The sequence below is a fragment of the Peromyscus californicus genome, unplaced genomic scaffold (genome assembly GCF_007827085.1).
Source record: "Peromyscus californicus insignis strain IS unplaced genomic scaffold, ASM782708v3 Scaffold_5__1_contigs__length_169319896, whole genome shotgun sequence".
Taxonomy (NCBI): domain Eukaryota; kingdom Metazoa; phylum Chordata; class Mammalia; order Rodentia; family Cricetidae; genus Peromyscus; species Peromyscus californicus.
The window spans coordinates 112,417,858-112,425,337 of NW_026294573.1; positions in this window are offsets into that span (position 1 = coordinate 112,417,858).

A 7,480-nucleotide genomic window follows, 5' to 3' on the forward strand; every position below is an offset into this window, starting at 1 on the left:
ACCAGTAAATACTGGAAAGGAGAAGATCATGCCAACAATCAAAGTCATGGAGAGCAAAGAGAAAATGCATTTAAATTAGTGAACTAACACATTGTTGGAAAATGATTTTCAAATAGAAAAAACATTTTTATATACAATAAAACTGACAAAGATTTTAAAAGAACATAGAATTTCTTACCCTGGAACACATTGAACTCACCTTTAACAATTTTTATTTTGAAAAATGCCTTGCAAGAATTATACTTAGAATTTGAATGCCTAAGTGCATTAGACATACAATTCCATCGATGTAACCAGAAGTTCAGAGAAACTGGACTGTGGTGGGGATGGCAGCAACACACCTTCTCACAAATGTGATCAAGTTGTGCACACAGGTTTAACAGATCCTGCATCTGTTCAGAAGCAGAGGCTGGCAACAAATCGTGCTCCACAGTGTATAACACATCAGGTAAACATACGAAGTATATGTGCAGTCAGAAATGATATATTCTTCCCTGTACATTCTAGAACCATTCTACTTTAAATCTATCCAATGACACACTAACAACTGAAAAAGAAACTTTCCTGTTTCATAGTCAGACGGGCTAAAAGAGTCTATAGACCTCTTACTATCTTTTCATTGTCCAAAGCCTTCCAACTGCTTCCAAAATAAGCTTCGTTCTCCTAATCCCCTATCCTATAATAATACCTGTAAGTTCCCATCTATCATGATATCCTATCTTTATTGTCTGATGAGCTTCAGTTTCACAAGTTAGACTCAACAATGAGCCAAAGTGGACTATGATTGTTCAGTTGTTTCTCTCCCTCATGGTAGCAGGTGGGGGCAATGCTTTTCAGCCAGGAGCAAGAACCTTCTGCATTATGCTAGTGTAATATATAAATGGGGCTTTTATGCATACATTGTCATGTTTTAAGTTGGGGAAGAACTATCTTGAGAACAGCATGTGGGTACTATGAGTGGTTAATCTTGAGTAAAGAAACGTTTTTGAAGTGTCCAGCATATGGTAAGTGATGTAAAAGTGTCTGTTAAAACTACTAAGTTAGGACTGGAGAGATAGGTTAGCAGTTAAGAGCATCTAACCACTCAATCATGAGGATCAGAGTTGGAAACTCAATATCCACATTAAGTGGCTCACTACTACCTGTAACTCCAGCTCCAGGGGATCTGACATCCTCTGCATGCAGGTGCACATTCTCCAACACAGACACACACAAACATAATTTTTAAAAATCTAAATGCACACACACACACACACACACATATAAAATATATATATATATATATATATATATATATATATATATATATATATATATATATATATAAACTGAAGCCACTACTTCAAAAATGCTAAGGTAGAAATGACAGATATGTTCAACGTGCCAAAGTGTGTTTACCATCTGCTAAAGGATCTTGATGGCATGAATGAATCTCTAGCTGAATAAATCGTCACTTCTTTTCTCATAATTAATTCATGCTAGCAAGATCCTTTAGTAAATGTATAAATCAACAATCAAATTCTAGCTGATTTGTGCCAGCCACTACCAAGGAAGCAAATAAAACATTCTGCTCTTTGCTGTGCTCTGGCCTCCCTGAAACATCAAGTGCAACATAGCAAGAAGCAATTTTATCAAAATATTTAAGAGCTGAGAGTCATTACATAATCCTCTTCTATTGGAATAGTTGTATGTTTAATTTCTTCGATGTATTTTGTACTGATTGTAAAAGTTAGATCCAAAGCAAGGTTGAGATGGAAACATGAGTTACTTGGAGAACTTTCTAGCAAAATCTTAAATCCATCAAGATTCCCACCCCCATTTTCAGTGTTTTCAATTATTTACCTATGTGTGGCATTTGGGGGAAAATACTACCTATTGCAAAGAATTTGGCATTGTATATGAATTCTGTGCATAGATTGCCTGATGCTGAGTCACTAGGAGGCTCTGGGGAGAACTAGATGGCTCTGAATTTGATCATAGAAGACAGATCATATTTTAAAGGAATTCTCACAACATAATCTGTTGTTTTTTCTTCCAAGCTTTTCAGTTGCTGGTGCTCTGAGGGTTTAGGGGCGGATAAAAATTCAGAGAATGGGATCACATGAAAGGACTGTGTCCTACTGCAGACTGATGGGGAAACATCTATCCAGCATTTCTTGACTGCTGTTTCATTTTCTAAACTCCTCAGAATAAAATTCCATCCAATTCCTTACACTGGAACACCACAGATTTACAGTTTAGTGGAGGAAGGAATCCCATTTCATCATAATGCCAACCAGAGGGATTACTGCGGTCTTCTATGTGGTGCAGAAAAAAAATGTACAGCCTAGATAAGGGACAACTACGCAGTCTAGCCTTGAACCCAGCCTTCCTCCTGCACCACTGTAGTCTCCTGGAGTCTCTGCCACTTAAGAGGAGCCGCTTTATAAAGAGGTCGCTGACGATGGCAGCCATCAGCTATGCTGAGCTAAGGGTTTTTGTGTTCTTGGCATCCCACAGGGACAGAGAAACCCTTGCTAACTGGAGGTAAAAGCCCTCCCAACTTGTTTCTGCCTCATTGATAGTCTTGTTATGTAGGAGTTAATTGTGCAGTCTGCAGCGTGTCTCTGTTCCAGGAACTTGCCGCCCGCTCTCCATCCATTTGCCTGCCCATTATTTCTCTCAGTAAATGGAGGTCAATGAGTGAAATCATTAGACTGTAGGCAGCCTCTTCTCCACCAGTTAGCCCCAGCAGCAAGGTCTCTGATCAGGACAGAGTCTTTCACATTTGGCCACCAAGGACCTGAAAATCTGGAAATTATTCAAGAACTTCATTATTCACCTCTTTTCCACCCACCGTTACCTTCAATACCAGAGTCACTTACAGTCAGAGCGTGGCTGCAAATTTGTAGATGGATCTTATGCCTGAAGAGATGAACATAGTCAGCTTGTCATATAGCCACAGCAAAGAATTATGGACTTCAGAATATAACAATAAAGGCAACCCTTGTGTAAGGTCAGGTGGGATGAGTGTTTAATGCTGTAGAAACATCTCACTCTGGATAATAAGGATGTAACTTAAAGGTTCCTGTATGTTAGACTTATAAACACTTGGTTACATTCGAATCAGCCAGAGGAGTGACCGCTCCTCGGAGAATACTGTTCTGTGAGCTTTTATGCAGGGCAATGTGTTTATGTGAGGAAATAATTCCTTCCTCATCTATCTTTTTTATAATTTCAATTTTAATACATTGAGTTGTCTAAAACCCCTGTATAGACACTTCCATTAAGATGAGAGAACTCATTCTCCCAGGAGGACATTATAAACTATAGGGCTGTTTTTATCTTTAAAGCTGAGAATTGCTTTATAATAAATTGAATAAAGGCTTTCAATGGAACACACCTGATTAAGTTCTACAATTCTCTAACGTTCCATATATAGGAGAAAATTAAGTGGACCAACTTGAAGTAGCTACTTGAAGCTATGTTAAATCTATTCATTACTGCATTTGTTTATATTTGTATAAAGAGGCCTATCTGTTCTGTTTAAAGATTCTAAGTCTAGAATCTTTGCAAATATTTTAATCACTTGCCCACAGAATTTTTATCTTGATTCAAAAAGTCAAAGTAACTCCTTCAGTCGCAGATTACTCTCTTTAGTTCATACCTCATGTTCATGTTCAGTCCTCTCTCCCATTCCTAAACAAAAGCTCACACTTTTCTTTTCCATTTTCAGAGATTGCTCCGTCTTTACTGTCACTTGTGAGGATGACTTCAGAGTCCCAGGGCAAAAACACTGTATTATGAAAAATAAACTAGAGGGTATTTTGTTTTAAGCATAGCAAATTGCCTTTGCTTACTGTTTGGGTTTTCTCTTGGCCCAGGTATTTGAGCCCTTGACACAAGGCAAGAGCTAGACTTTCAGATTGATTTATACTACTTACTGTTAGAAATGATAGTCACCAAAACAAGTCCTCTGGTCCATATCTCTTCTCTATTATTAACCCCACCTTCACACCTCAAATGAAAGTCATATTTTGGTTAATGACTGCTCCCCTCAGACATGCCTAAACACCCTCCAGAGAAAACCTGGAAACTCTTTTGATGGCTCTTCAGTTTTGAAAAGCCCAAGTGTGTGCCTATGTTAGTTAATAACCTACAAAACAGCTCAAGGGTAGTATAACGAGAGGTGGAAGTCTATGGAAGTTGGTCACAATGGTGGACGCCCCATCATAGCACTACTCCAAAGCACACAGTGTAGTCTGCTAATGTGTACACAAGGCTTCTCAAAGCTTCCTGTTCCACTTTCTCCTGAGGCAGCATTGTTAAAGAATTTGCTTTCATAATCTGTTTTTAAGAATCAATATTTCTTTTCCTATTTCCCTCTGCTTAGATATAATGTGATTTGAACCAAGAATGGCTGTGTTTTGGGAAAATATCCACTTGCCCTTCCTCCACACTGAACACTGGTTTCCCTTCCACTGGACATGGAAATGGTTCCCAGAGCTGTCACTCTGGGAGAAGCAAAGTCTCATGTGTCCGTCTTTGGGGAGAGCAACTTAGCTGTGATCTCCATTGAACTCGATTTGCTTCAATAGCCAAATGTCCCAATTACTCTCAGCTCTCTCGGAAGGTTATTTTTGGGAGATGGTAGGATTCTTCAGTTAAGTGAGACCTATTCCAAATATTTACATCTTCTATTTAAAGAATACTAATGAAATATGAAGGTTGTCCCACTGTAAAAAAATAAAAATAGTAATAATAAGGGTGTTTCTTGTTAAGTATTCTTGCTCTAATTCCTTCTCAGGGGAGAGAACACACACTTGAAAATATCCATATTGAGTGACCAGGTTACTGTTGCTCATATTAGATGGACTGAGATTTAATAAGGTGAGCAATCCGAGGTAAGATTGTATGGCTAAGGGGGCTATGTCTGTCTGGAATAATCAATGATTTTGACTAAGGCACAAACCAGAAAAAACTTTCAGGTTTATAAATTTAAGTAATAAAATCTGTTATAATAAAAGACAAATTTCTCATCCCTTAAAATTGCAAATGATTTGCATAAAGAGATTTTTGTGAATGTATGTATTTATGAATGATGAAAACTTCATTAAAATATGAAATATGTTATTAATTGGGAAAGAATATCACGATATTTTAAAGAGATTTTTCCCTTCATAGGATAATTCACATATGTCTTAACTTTATTTCCTCTCTTTGCAAGCCAGACTCCTAATTGAAAAGCAGTATTTTATGAAATAATTTACATTTGAGTCAGGTATAGGGTTGGTTTGGAGTCCTTATCTATTTGTTTCCTGAAGGATTTCCCTTTGGGCAAACCAGACAGAAACAACAACAATAATCTTATTTACAAGGAGGGCAGGAGGGCAGAGGGTTGGAGGCCTTGAGGGCTGGAGCTCAATAAGGTCCCTGTCATCCTGAGAACAAAGGGTTGCCCCAGCACAGGTGAATAATGACCAAGAACACTTGGTGACTGGTGACTATACTGTTAGGGAAGCTAATTGATGTCCGTCTTTTCCAAGTGAAGAATGCTCTTCTTGCAGTGAGGACAGTAATGTCATCAAAAGGGGAAACATGCGGCTAGCTAACAAGAAATGCAGAGAGGGAGGCCCCACTGCCGCTCCTGGACTCTCTGCTTTGCCTTGCAGGAAGGGAGCTTCTCTATGTGAGTGTGGTGCTTTGTAAGAATGCCTTTGAATTAGCATAACTACCGAGATCTGGTAAGCTCTGACATAGTGGCCTGATACCTCGAATCTGCTGAAACAGATGTAAACTGCAGCACAGGTCCACCAAGAACAATGAATCCTCTCAGCATGAGGGCCCTGATGCAGTGTCCTGACTAAAGGGACTACATGTCACTGGACACATTATACTAGCTTACATCTCTTGCTGCTGTCCCTATCCAACCATTATTTCTCTTCCTGTCATTTCCGAGCATGCCCATATACATTTTCCCCTTCCAAGGCTAGTTCCTGCTCATTCTTCAGTACTCAAGCATCATTCTTTCCTACTCCTGATGCGCTCTTTATTTTATCATTAACTGTGCTGCATTGAGGTGGTCTGATTAAAGCATTCGTATTTTTACCAGATATCAAATAATTTGATGATTTACCATGGTAGGTACTAAACATTGCTTAGATTAAATAGGATAAATATGCAGTTCATTCAATGTAAACTGACTGGATCATCACTCAGTAATCTGGTAAGCCAAGAGCACGTTCAAGCTATGGCACTTATTAGTTGCTTGACCTTAGGCAGGTAACTGTTTGTCAAATAGGAATAATAATATTTCACAGGGTGATTGAGAGGATTGAATGAGATAATGCATGTTATAATTAATGAGCTCAATTCTAACCACTGCTATCAGTGCCAGGTATAAGGTGGGTTCATAAGTTGCTTATGTGGTTATCACAATTCTAATAAGTTACATTTCATTGACTAATGTAGAATATGTTTTCTAGATACCCTGTGTACAGCTTAAAAATGAAAGTTTAGTTTCTTTCTTTAAGTGAACTGAAGTTAAAACATTCCTATAGTAAGGAAAGGCTAGAAATACAGCTAGTATAGGTGGAATCAGGCTGTGCCTACAGTGCAACAAGTTAAGCTACTCTGTCTCCTAATGGAGGTGAGCCATGTTCATGTTAGGTAGGCAATGGAGAGCACAAATATAATTTATTTGACATCCAGAATAAGTTTAATGCAGTTTGTAAATTGTTGTTTGAAAGATGAAGAACCCCCTAATATCTGTTTAGACTCATTCACCAAGGTGTATCTCCTATTCCTTTGCAAGTAGGTGTATATAAGTGATCCAAAACTTAGAGCCCAAAGACATAGGTCTCCACTCAAGAAATGCAACTTCCTACCTATACGCATTACTGGACCTCTATAAACCTACAAATGTACCGAAAAATACAGAACTGGAACTTGGATGATTTTACTTCCTAGGACTGATAGTTAATCTTGATTGTGAATTAGACGGGATTCAGAATCAGGTGACAGCAAACCTCTAGACATTTGTATGTGGGGATTTCTAGATGGAGTTCATCAGGGTTGGGAGAGCTACCCTACATGTGGGTGGTACCACACCATGGTCTGAGGTATGGACTGAATGAGGAGGCAGCAAGCTGAAGACCAGCATTCATCACTCTTTGCCTCCTGAATGTGGATGCCATGTGGCCAGCTGCCACCATGATTTCCCCTCGATGATGGATGACACGCTCGAACTGTGAAGCGAAAGAAAACTCTCCTTTCTTCAGTTCCTTTTGTGAGGCTTTTGATGACAGTGATGAGGAAAGTAATTTTCTAGTGCACTAGCTGTGCTGGTATGTACGGGTATTTTTCATCTTTGACTCTGCCTGTCAGATGTGAGAATCTTAACAAATACATATGTGTGGTTTTAAGTTAAAAAAATGAATATGTGATAGAAACACTGCTGTAAACAAATATGGACTTCATGATCAGAGAAACCTCGATTCTA